The 12,618-nt window shown below is 44.0% G+C and overlaps 1 non-coding gene across 1 annotated transcript; it reads left to right on the top strand.

Annotated features, from left to right (window-relative positions):
* The first annotated feature begins 4,129 nt into the window (after positions 1-4,129).
* Positions 4,130-4,182, top strand: LOC124036783. Its single transcript, XR_006839033.1, has one exon. It is a non-coding gene; the product is annotated as a U7 small nuclear RNA (small nuclear RNA).
* The last annotated feature ends 8,436 nt before the right edge of the window (positions 4,183-12,618 follow it).

Here is a 12,618-nt window from a genome sequence, read left to right as displayed (position 1 = left end):
ATTAGAGTTAACTGCACCTCAGATTGCAGCCCAAATAAATGCTTCACAAAATTCATTTAACAGACACATCTCAACATCAACTGTTCAGAGGAGACTGCGTGAATCAGGCCTTCATGGTCGAATTACTGCAAAGAATTCAAGGCACACACGCCCAATTTTTCAGTTTTTGATTTGTTAAAAAAGTTTGAAATATCCAATAAATGTCATTCCACTTCATGATTGTGTCCCACTTGTTGTTGATTCTTCACAAAAAAATAGTTTTATATCTTTATGTTTGAAGCCTGAAATGTGGCAAAAGGTCGCAAAGTTCAAGGGGGCCGAATACTTTCGCAAGGCACTGTATATATATTTTATTATTTTCCCCTAACACTACCATCCCTCCCATAATTGGAATAAACTAATGGACAACAACACTTAGGCTTCTACTTCCAGCATATACATACTTTATATATTTTACGGACACAGTACTTTTACAATAGGTATCTTTTGTTCGTTTTTAGTCCCATCCTTCAGCTCCACTCAACTGCTCCCATCTATCTCTGAACACCATACACTTTTAATTTCTATGTGAACTTAACGTCTGATTATCTTTAAGATATCCTGTATATCAAATTACAGCCAGACCGCCCAGCCAACCTGAGCAGCCTACACGGCCGACCCCCACCAGTCTAGTCAATAACTGAACTCTACAACACAACATCCTTCTCATATTTATTTTTTTGTCTCAGGGGAAAGATTTGGAACACACAATGTAATGAAAACACACATGCACCTTCACATTAACACACAGAAACCGCACATCCTCCGTATAATTCATATCATCGGCCTAATAGTACTGTGGAGCTCGTTTTACTTGCACACAATATAGCTGGGTCACCCCATCCTGTCCCTAGGGGTCCACGGCCCTGTCTTGTAATTTAACTTACTTCATAAGTTATTTTTGCGCATTTGATATTGTCTATAGGTTGCAAAATTGCTGGGACCATGGCTGGCAAGGGAGCTGCATCAGATATGCCTAAAATAACATTGCGGGACTGCGGTTGGTTCTGGGACCAGTTCTTGCGGTAGCGGTTGGGTGTGGGAGAGAAAGCCAGCGGGTGGTTTCATCATTTGATTCAGGTCTTGTTGATTGAGGCAAAAATAATAGCGAATGAAAGCCAACTTTCGGTCAGTTCTCTCTCTTAACGGTACATCAACTGGCGAAAGCTTGCCAAGTTAATTTACTCCTGAAACAGGACCAAAAAAAGGCTACAAAACATGTACATGCCAACAACTGCTGTTAGTAATAATTGCCACATCATATTGCTATCTGACAGATAGTTAGAGACTAGAGCTAACCTGGCTGTGGTAGCTACTCACTTACGTAGATTATTCATTCACCTCAGTCGAGAGGGGATGAAACATTAGCTGACGTTACATTTCAGTTACAATACTAGCTCAGCACTGCAAATAAACACTAGTTTAGTTTTTTTTCTGTTAAGTTAAACAGAAGTTACCTTGCCAGCTACATCAGTCAACTAAAGAGTAGCCAGTCTCTGTTCTGTTACATTTTACAACTTGGTGAAAGAGCACTACACGTACACTAAACCATGCTCAACTCTCCTATGCTGATCCAGCCAGCCTTCCAGAAGCTTTGCCTTCACCCAACCTGTCAGGCCGCTCTGTGGGGTCCTAGCGGTCCTAAATCCAGTCGGATAAACACCCCAAACAGCCCACCTGACTGCCCGGAGGCGTCCGCATGGTCCTAAAGCAAACCGTTGTCCTATTGTGTATCATATTCGAATGCTAAACCTGGGGGTGACAAAAATGCAATTTCAGAATGTGGGAAGGACATCCCCAGTGAAAGCGGCACCCCTGTTGCGCCCCTGATAAAACCAGTATGTATGTATATAAATATGAGAGGATAAATAAACACATTCATTATATAAATATTACAATAAATAATGACAAGAATCTCATGTTCCCATTGTACTGACGACTATTTCAAATGTATTTTCAGCGTTACATATAATCCTGTAATTATAAATCACTGTTCTCAATCTAAAGGCGAATAGTCAATGTTGTCCATTGTATTCGTTTGCTGTTCATTAGATTTGTCTTGAAGTATTTTGATAAATCATGCTTTAATTATATTTATTTGCTAATAACATCTCTGAGATGCTAGTTTCAGAAATTATGTAGTAAAAATGGAAGTGTAGGCTACAGGAAAGCACACTAGGTGGAGACAGTCCGCTTTGTGTGGTCAGCCTCAAAATAGCCTCTCTACAAACTCGTCATAGGGCTGCAGGTAGCCTAGAGATTAGAGCGGTGGACCAGTAAATCGCAAAGTCACTGCTTCGAATACCCTTTACTACTATGGCTAACCCTGTAAAAAAAAATACATTTCACTGCACCTATCTGGTGAATGTGACGTTAAAACTTTATTTTTATTTTTTCAAGGGCGCAACTTTGGTTTTTGAAGCGGGCGGGACATATTTATAATTTTTGTCGGATAAACATGGTGGTCCTGAAGCACACCGTTGCCTCGTTTTGTATCACATTCTAATTATAAAACTGGGGGGGGGGAGAAAAATGCAATTTCAGAATGTGGGGCTAAAACAACATGGGCTATTTACTCCACCAGCAGTTTCATGATTATCCACGACCATGCAGTTGTCCAATTACGACTGAATCTAGTTATGTGAGGACACACTAATTGGTAGTGGAGAAAGGAGAGCATAAGGTCGATCAATCCACCCCCACAGACAAGAGCTTCTGAAAACAGACACTGTAGAAGAACTTCAATGGAATAAAGCTCCAGGGGAATCCTATATGAGCACATGTAGTCATCATCAGTGAGAACTGCAAACATTGAGAACGTGACAGTCACTATTGACCAGCATGTTCTCTCACGCACACATTTCTCATTCATTGCACATGCAGTGCCCATATGAAGAAAGACTACACCGTTTACTATATAATACTACAGTACATACTATAGAATTGTATAGTAAACTAGTATACTGTAGAATACTATGCTACCCACTTCATCCCAAAAATGTTTGATGGGTTGAGGTCAGGGCTCTGTGCAGGCCAGTCAAGTTCTTCCACACCAATCTCGACAAACCATTTTTGTATGGACCTCGTTTTGTGCACGGGAGCATTGTCATACTGAAACAGGAAAGGGTCTTCCCCAAACTGTTGCCACAAAGCACAGAATCGTCTAGAATGTCAGTGTATGCTGTAGAGTTTAGATTTGCCTTCACTGGAACTAAGGAGTCTTGAAAATCAGCCCCAGAATATAATTCCTCCTCCACCAAACATACATTTGAGGAACTGACTTGTTGGAAAGGTGAAAGTTTAGATTTGAAAGTAAGTGAGCTCTTCAATAAGGCCATGATACTACCAATGTTTGTCTATGGAGATTGCATGGCTGTGTGCTCGATTTTGTACACCTATCAGCAACAGGTGTGGCTGAAATAGCCAGATCTTCTAATTGGAAGGGGTGTCCACATACTTTTCTGTATTGTGTTCCCTACAGATTATAGTAAAGAGCAGAAATGCTAAACTCTTTATTCAGCAGTGATGGAAAAAGTTCTCATTGTCATATTTGAGCAAAAGTAAAGATACCTTAATAGAAAATGACTCAAGTGAAAGTCACCCAGTAGAATACTACTTGAGTAAACGTCTAAAAGTATCTGGTTTTAAATGTACTTAAGTACAGTGGTGGAAAAACTATTAAATTATCAAGTGAAAAGTACAAGTAAATGCTATTCATCAAATTCCTTGTATTAAGCAAACCAGATGGCATGATTTTCTTGTTTGTTTCAATTTACTGACAGCCAGGGACGCACTCCAACACAGACATAATTTACAAATGCAGTATTTGTGTTAGCGAGTCCACCAGCTCAAAGGCAGTAGGGATGTCAACATGTTATATTGATACGTGTGGAAATTGAACCCTATTGCTGTCTTGCCTGAGCATTGGAAATGTATCGAGTACTTTTTGGTGTCAGGGAAAATGTATGGAAGTAAAAAGAACATATTTTCTTCAGAAATGTAGTACATTTAAAATGTGTCAAAAATATAAATAGTAAAGTAAAGATACCCAAAAAAACTACCCCAGTCCTACCTACCTACAGGTTATAGAAAATGTGCTCGTTTAGTATTTCTCTAGAAGGTTTCTTCAAGGAGAAAGCCTACACTTCTATGTCGAAGATAATAAAACAAAAACATTATATTAAATACAACATTACTGTCCGCAAAAACACTACAGTAAATACTATAGTATACTACTGTCAGCAAAAACACTCCATTAATTACTATTATGTGTACTACATATTATTTTATTACAGTATTTATTCTATAGTTAACTGTAATTACTACAGTATACTACAGTAAATACTACAGTTAAGTCTGTAAAAACACTACACTGAATACAAAACAAATTCAAATTAAATTAAAATATTTGTCACATGCTTTCTAAACAACTGTCACGACTTCCGCCGAAGTCGGTTCCTCTCCCTCTCCTTGTTCGGGCGGTGTTCGGCGGTGGACTTCACCGGTCTTCTAGCCATCGCCGATCCACCTTTCATTTTCCATTTTTGTGGCAGCCGGTGCTTTGTACTTGGGTTTTGTACTTTGTGCTGCCTCACTTGTTCTTTGGGCGTTTGTGTTGTGATGCAGTTGCGTTCTGTATAATGATTGCCTAAGTAAAGTGCTTTGTCTATTCATCTCTGCTCTCCTGCGCCTGACTTCCATGCACCAGCTACACCCACCATGGACAGAATACCCCACCGTCGAATGGAGTCAGCAGGAGCAGGTTCCCCTGTTATTGGGGTAGAGGAGCGAGTCCAGGAACACGCAGTGATGCTCCACCATCTCGGCGCCGCCATGGACCGCATTGTCAAAACAATGGACCACTGGGAGAGACAGGAAGTTCCTCCAGCACCTCCACCAGCACAACAGGGGAATCCACTACTCGCTCCCCCTGCACCGGGTTCCACTGGGATTTGCCTCACCCTCCCCGGGGAGTACGATGGGCCCGCTGCCAGGGTTTCCTGCTGTAGTTGGAGTTATACCTGGCGACTGACGACACAGCTCCTTCGGGCCGTGAGAGGGTGTCCGCCCTCGTCTCATGCCTCTCGGGGAAAGCCCTGGAGTGGGCCAACGCCGTGTGGGTGGAAGGAGATGAGGTGCTGGACCACTTTGAGGACATTTCCGGGAGATACGGTTCTGGACCACTTTGAGGTCATTTCCGGGCAGTCTTCAACCACCAGTTCCTCTGGGGGTCGAGGCAGCAGGCAGGGCACTCTAGTGTCACCCCAGGTGAGTCGGCACCATTCTCACCCAGAGCCCTTGGTTGAACACCTGTTTTTAAATGTCATGTTTCCTGAGTGTTCCCCACATTCCCAGCATAAGGCGCTCGTCCATTCAGGCGCGGCTGGGAATTTTATAGACAGAGCATTCGCTCATAGTTTAGGGATCCTCATTGTTCCAGTGGCTGTGCCCTTCCCAGTTCACGCCTTAGACAGTCGACCAATGGGGTCACGGTTGATTAGGGAGGCCACCGCTCCCCTGTGCATGGTGACGCAGGGGTGTCACAAGGAGAGAATCAGTTTTTCTTATTAACTCTTCTGCGATTCCCATGGTGGTAGACCCCACTGTTTCAGAGCAACGGAGGGCTCTCACGGGGTGGTCGCGAGAGTGCTCGGGGAGGTGTTTAGGGGTTTCTGTCAACTACGGTGGAAAGTCCAGACCAGGTCTCCACCGTGCGCATTCCCCCTGAATATGCCGATTTGGCTCTAGCCTTACTCACCAAACTAGATCTCAGGAGTGCTTACAACCTGGTGCGTATCCATGAGGGAGACGAGTGGAAGATGGCGTTCAGTACTACCTCAGGGCATTATGAGTACCTCTTCATGCCGTTCGGATTGATGAATGCTCCATCAAGTCTTCCAAGCCTTTGTAGACAAGATTTTCAGGGACCTGCAAGAGTAGGGTGTAGTGGTGTATATTGATGACATTCTGATATACTCCGCTGCATGCGCTGAATATGTGTCCCTGGTTAGTTGTCTGTTGGAGCATGATCTGTATGTCAAGGTTGAGAAATGCCTGTTCTTCCAACGGTCAGTCTCCTTCCTAGGGTACTGCATTTCCACCTTAGGGGTGGAGATGGAGAGTGACCGCATTTCAGTCGTGCCTAATTGGCAGACTCCCACCACCGTAAGGAGGTGCAGAGGTTTCTAGGGTTTGCCATATACTACCGGGGGTTTATCTGGGGTTTTGGTCAGGTAGCGACTCCCATTACCTCACTGCTGAAGGGGGGACCGGTATGTTTGCAGTGGTCAGCTGAGGTGGACAGGGCTTTTGGTCACCTGAGCGCTCTGTTTACCTCGGCTCCCGTGCTGGCCCATCCAGATCCCTCTTTGGCTCATAGTGGAGGTAGACGCATCCAAGGCTAGGATAGGAGCCGTGCTCCCCTGTGCCTTCTTCTCTCCCCCATGCCTTCTTCTCGAGGAAGCTGAGCCCGGCGTAGCGAAACTATGACGTGGGGGACCGGGAGCTGTTGGTTGTCTTCAAGGCTTTGAAGACGTGGAGACATTGGCTTGAGGGGGCTAAACACCCTTCTCTCATCTGGACTGACCACCGCAATCTGGAGTACATCCGGACTGCGAGGAGACTGAACCCTCGCCAGGCAAGGTGGGCCATGTTTTTCACTCGTTTTGCTTTCACCCTATCTTACAGACCAGGTTCCCAGAACGTGAAGACAGAGGCACTGTACCGGCTGTATGACACAGAGGAGTGGCCCATGGATCCCACCCCCATACTCCCGGCCTCCTGCCTGGTGGCGCCGAACGTGTTCATGGAACGTCTGAGGGTCTCGATCAGCCTTACCTCGGGTTTTCACCCCGAGAGTAATGAGCAGGTGGAGAAAGTTCACCAGGATGTGGGTAATTTCCTGAGGTCTTATTGCCAGGTCCGGCCAGGGGAGTGGGCCCTGGGCAGAGATGGCCCAGATCCCACTCCGCTACTCCTCCACTAACCTCTCCCTCTACAGTGCGTTCTGGGGTATCAGCCAGTTCTGGCTCCTTGGCATTAGTCAGACCGAGGCTCCTGCGGTGGATGACTGGTTCCAGCACGCGGAGGAGACATGGGACGCTGCCCATGTTCACCTTCAGCGCGCCGTGCTGCACCAGAAAGCCAGCTCTGACCGTCACCGCAGTGACGCCCCGGTGTTCGCACCGAGTCTGGCTCTCAACCCGAAACCTGCTCCTCCGCATGCCCTGCCGGAAGCTGGGCCCGTGGTTTGTGGGGCCATTTAAAGTCCTGAGGAGACTGAGCGAGGTGAGTTACAGTTTACAGCTTCCCCTGATTACCGTATTAACCCCTCGTTCCATGTCTCTCCTCAGGCCAGTGGTAGCTGGCCCGCTCCAGGAGTCTGAGGTGCGTGAAGTTTCTCTGCCCCATACTGGATTTGAGGCGTCAGGCGAGGGGCCTTCTGTACCTCGTGGACTGGGAGGGGTACGGTCCGGAGGAGAGATGCTGGGTTCCGGTGGAGGTCGTGTTGGACCCTTCAATGCTGCGGGAGTTCCACCGTTTCAGTCCGGATCGCCTCTACACCTCGCCCTCCGGGTCGTCCCTGAGGCCGGTGACGGTGCGCTGCTGGAGCTGTGCGTCAAGGGGGGTTACTGTCATGACTTCCGCCGAAGTCGTTTCCTCTCCTTGTTCAGTCGACGTCACCGGTCTTCTAGCTATCGCCGATCCACCTTTCATTTTCCATTTGTTTTGTCTTGTCTTCCTGCACACCTGGTTTACATGTTCTAATAATTAACATGTTTATTTAGCTCTCTGTTCCCTCCATGTCTGTGTGGGGTATTGTTTTTTTGTCAAGGTTGGTACGCTTCCGGCTGGTTTGCGCCAGTTTTGTTATATACCCGTGCTTTGTGGCAGCTGGCACTTTGTACTTTGTGCTGCCTCATTTGTTCTTTGGGCATGTGTGATGTGACGCGGTTGCGTTCTGTATTATGATGCCTAAGTAAAGTGCTTTGTCGATTCATCTCGGCTCTCCTGCGCCTGACTTCCATGCACCAGCTACACCCACCACTGACAACAACAGGTGTAGACTAACAGTGAAATGCTTACCTAAGGGCACTTTTCAACATTGCAGAGAGAACGAAAATAGAGAAATAATAAAACACGTAATAATGAATACATAATGAGTAACGATAACTTGGCTATTTACACGGAGTACCAATACTGAGTAAATGTGCTGGGGTACGAGGTAATTGATGTAGATATGTACATATAACTAGGAATAAAGTGACAGATAATAAACAGTAGCAACAGCGTATGTGATGAGTAAAAAAAAAAGAGTCAATGCAGGTTAGTCCAGGTAGCTATTTGGTTAACTATTTAGCTAACTATTTAGCAGTCTTGTGGCTTGGGGGTAGAAGCTGTTTAGGGTCCTGTTGGTTTCAGATTTGCATTGGTACCGCTTGCCGTGCGGTAGCAGAGAGAACAATTTGATGTCTTGGGTGGCTGGAGTCTTTGACAATTTTTAGGGTCTTCCTTTGACAGCGCCTCACATAGAGATCCTGGATGGCAGTGAGTTCGGCCCCAGGGGTGTACTGGGCCGTATGCACTACCCTCTGTAACCAATATTCAATTTGGGCTGTAACACAAAAAAATGTGGAAAAAGTCAAGGGGTGTGAATACTTTCAGAAAGCCCTGTATACCATAGTATACTATAATATTTTTTAATGTGGGTGAAAACGCTTTGGGAGTTTTTTGGGGTCTATTTCAGGACCTTGGCAGTTAGGCGTGTGTGTCTGAGTCTGGCTCTCTCAGAGGAATGAATTAACAGCGTCTTTGCCCTCGTGGGAACTTCGTATTGAAGTATTTCTATGGAAGTCTATCCTTCGTATGTCACAAGCACGTCACATTGGGCTGAGTCAAAAGTAAAATCAGCAGGGTCTGGTTCACGTGTCATTGCAACAGAGGATGGAAACTTCTATTTTTCCAGTCTGATCCCTTTTCAGCCAAAGCTCTATTAGTGGAATTCATTAGAAGGTTGTACTTCAAAGACGGTAGATAATTGAAAACCAGAAGCAGAGGGTAGAGCAAAGAGAGACTTACAAATGTGTAATACCTTTCTCAGTACTTATTTTTTGTATTATTTGTTTGACAATACTAGTGTGCTACCTGCATGACTATTTTATCTTTCTTTGGAAACTACAGCCCACGCACCCACACACTTCTTATTCAGGAAACTGGGAGCATCTGCATAGGAGGGGTATCTACTCAGTACTGGTTGTAGGTTTTTACCCACAACTTTTCTATATTCAGAAAAAAGCAATTGCGTGCTTTTAATAATGCAGGTTCGATTGAATTGGGCTCTTAGTCTCTTTGTATCCCTCTCTCCAGCCCAGAGAGCGAGAGACAGTCAGTTCATCATCAATACCCTCTGTGTTTTGAGCCAATAGCCTCTCGATTACGTCAGCACTGAGACAGTATGACTCACAGAGAGAGAGGCACATTCATGCCAGCCAATGTCAATGGGGACAGAGTGTCTGCTGGCTCAATAAGTATTTCTGGCCACTCCCCTCAGGTCAACCTGTCCACTTGGCTGCCAGGACTTGCTGGAGATACTCATCTTCATGCCGGGAGTGACAATTGTCGTTGCAATGCCATTCACATTCCAAACGCACAGAGGGAGTACATTGTAACACCCAAGAGAAAATAACCACAGGAAAGTCAACCAATACTACCTGCGCTCCATACCCTGTTCACTACCATGCTTCTGCCTTGATGTAAATTACAGATAACCCCTCTGTAGAGATTATTATTATTATTATGCCCACAATGTGGTCAGTGCATACCCACATGAGGAAACCTGGTTGAGAAAATACTCAGGGAGCTAATTTTCTGTATCAGGTAGGTAGGTAGGTCGGAATGGAAAGTTCAGTGCTTCTGCTGTTTTCTATAACCGGAAGGGAACACAATATATGGTCTATACTTGGCATGTAGGTTTTTTACTTATGGGTGGCACAAATTGGGATATGGGGGAGGAGAATGGGCAAGGTATATGCAAATTAAAAACTGTAGTATATACTAGTAATTACTGTAGTGTTTTTGCGGACATCACTGTAATATTTACTGTAGTGTTCTGCGGTCTGTAGTATATTGTATTATTTACTGTAGTATTCTACAGTATACTACAAAGTCCTATAGTAAGTACTACACATGATCGGGATACTACAGTGTGTAGTATAGTATTCTACAGTACTGTATATTACAGTTTACTACAGAGTTCTATAGTATTTACTGTAGTATTCTACACTAAACTGTAGTATTTTTTCACATGGGTATCCATGCAATCACTTTTATTTGTGTGCTTGTGTAAGTGGCGGTTGGTGATGTTTAAGATGAGGGAGGACATTATATCTTTTCTTATGAGCATGGCCTTATTTCTATTACAGCATATTGGATGACTGTCATTCCTATTCCATTCGCCCAGCTCGATATAACATCGATTGGTTTAGGCTACTAAATTATACTCTAATTTCCCTATACCCATCATGAGGTTGCTACAATCTAGCCTATGAATGACAGTTTACAACGTAGGTGCACAGGTCGAGAAAAAAAATTGAGTCGTCAAGGTGACAGACAGTGACATATTCAATACCGCCTTGCACGCTCTTGTCCGCATTTAGCTAATCTAGGGTGTAATCATTAGTCCAACAGTTGGAAATTCAGTCAAATTCAGGTAGATTTATCCCCATTTTGTTCCGTTTGATTCTGTTTAAGAAATGTTTTGCAACAGAATCGGTGGAATGAATACACCCCTGATCACATGCAAACACAGTTCACTTTCATAGCAGCCACAAAGAAAGAGCATTATATTTTTGCTCGTTGTAGAATTCCTTCTTGCATCTATGCACTCTACTCCTCTCACATTTTCCCTTCGCTTGTGGACTTCAGTGCACAACACATCAGCTAGGCAGAAAAACTTTTCCAAGCCAAACCTTCATATCATAACCGCTACACACAGCCTACATCGTTGTCACCATGTTAGCTAACATCATAGCTAGTAAACATAGCTACTAGAACTAACGCATTAGTAAATCCGCTACAATCATGCAGTAAAGTGTACAGTCAGCAAGCAGTTTAGCAGTTACATCAAGGAGCCCTGTTGACAATAAATTTATAAAACCAAAAGTTTGCCTTGACTTGAAAGCATTCCAGTGTTGGACAGCCATAGCGTTGGATAGCCATCCCTCTCCGTTTGAGGTGGGTGTTTGAGTAGTCTAAACTAGCTAGCTGCATTTGCTTGCTAAGTGAAAGTGAAAAAAATTACAATGATATATACAGTGCTGTAAAAAATGTGTTTTCCCGCTGTCTAAATTTCTCTACTTTTGCATATTTTTCATACTGAATGTTATCAGATCTTCAACCAAAACCTATTATTAGATACAGGGAACCTGAGTTGACAAATATCACAACAATTGCATACTTATTTCCTTTATTTCATAAACAAAGTTATGCAACACCCAATACCCCTATGTGAAAAAGTTATTGCCCCCTTACACTCAATAACTGGTTGTGCCACCTTTAGCTGCAATGACTCCAACCAAACGTTTCCTGTAGTTGTTGATCAGTCTCTCATGTCGCTGTGGAGGAATTTTGTCCTATCCTTCCATACAGAACTGCGGTAACTCAGCAATATTTGTGGGTTTTCCAGCATGAACTGACACAACATCTCAATTGGGATTAGGTCTGGACTTTGACTGGGCCATTCCAAAACTTCAAATTTGCTGCTTTTTAGCCATTTTCATGATTGTGTGTTTTGGATCAGTCTTGCTGCATGACCCAGATGCGCTTTAGCTTCAGTTCACAGATGGATGACGTTCTCCTGTAGAATGCTTTGATACAGATTGGGTGAACAACATATCAGTCCCTGCTACAAGAACTCTGTTAGGTTGGAGGAAATCCTCCAGAAGTTGTCATAATTACTGTGTAAGTATATGGAAGGGGGTGAGAACCATGAGCATCCTAGGTTTTGTATTGAAGTCAATGTACCCCGAGGAGGACGGAAACTAGCTGTCCTCCGGCTACACCATGGTGCTACCCTACAGAGTACTGTTGAGGCTACTGTAGACCATTGCAAAACTGTGTTTTATAAAATTATTTGGTGACGTGAATATATTTAGTATAATTTAATCTAAAAAGGATAACCTTTTTAATTTCACAATTTTTATGAAATTCACTGAGGATGGTCCTCCCCTTCCTCCTCTGAGGAGCGTCCACTGTATGGATGCAATTTGCAAATGGTTCTCTGATACTGGAAAGCCTGAGCTACAGTATGAAGGCAAATTTCTCACTGGTTTATGGTGGATTTAGAGGCTTGGGAGCAGTTATGAGGTCAAAACCCATGAAATGATCCCTCAGAATTCCAAAGGAGGAAGTTAATCTTCTGTCTGGCAGTGGAGATTGGAAAGTGGTATCGTGGGAATGTTGGAGTACAAAGCAATACTGTTCATGCGTGTTTATGAAACATGTGTGTCCATGAAATCCCAAAAAAAGGATTCTCAAAGTAATGTTGCAACTCCCAAACTGAGAATATCTCATACTCTTTTT

Source organism: Oncorhynchus gorbuscha, linkage group LG05 (assembly GCF_021184085.1).
Source record: "Oncorhynchus gorbuscha isolate QuinsamMale2020 ecotype Even-year linkage group LG05, OgorEven_v1.0, whole genome shotgun sequence".
NCBI lineage: Eukaryota > Metazoa > Chordata > Actinopteri > Salmoniformes > Salmonidae > Oncorhynchus > Oncorhynchus gorbuscha.
The sequence above is the reverse complement of the archived record's forward strand: the minus strand, read 5'-3'. Positions and strand labels throughout refer to the sequence as shown.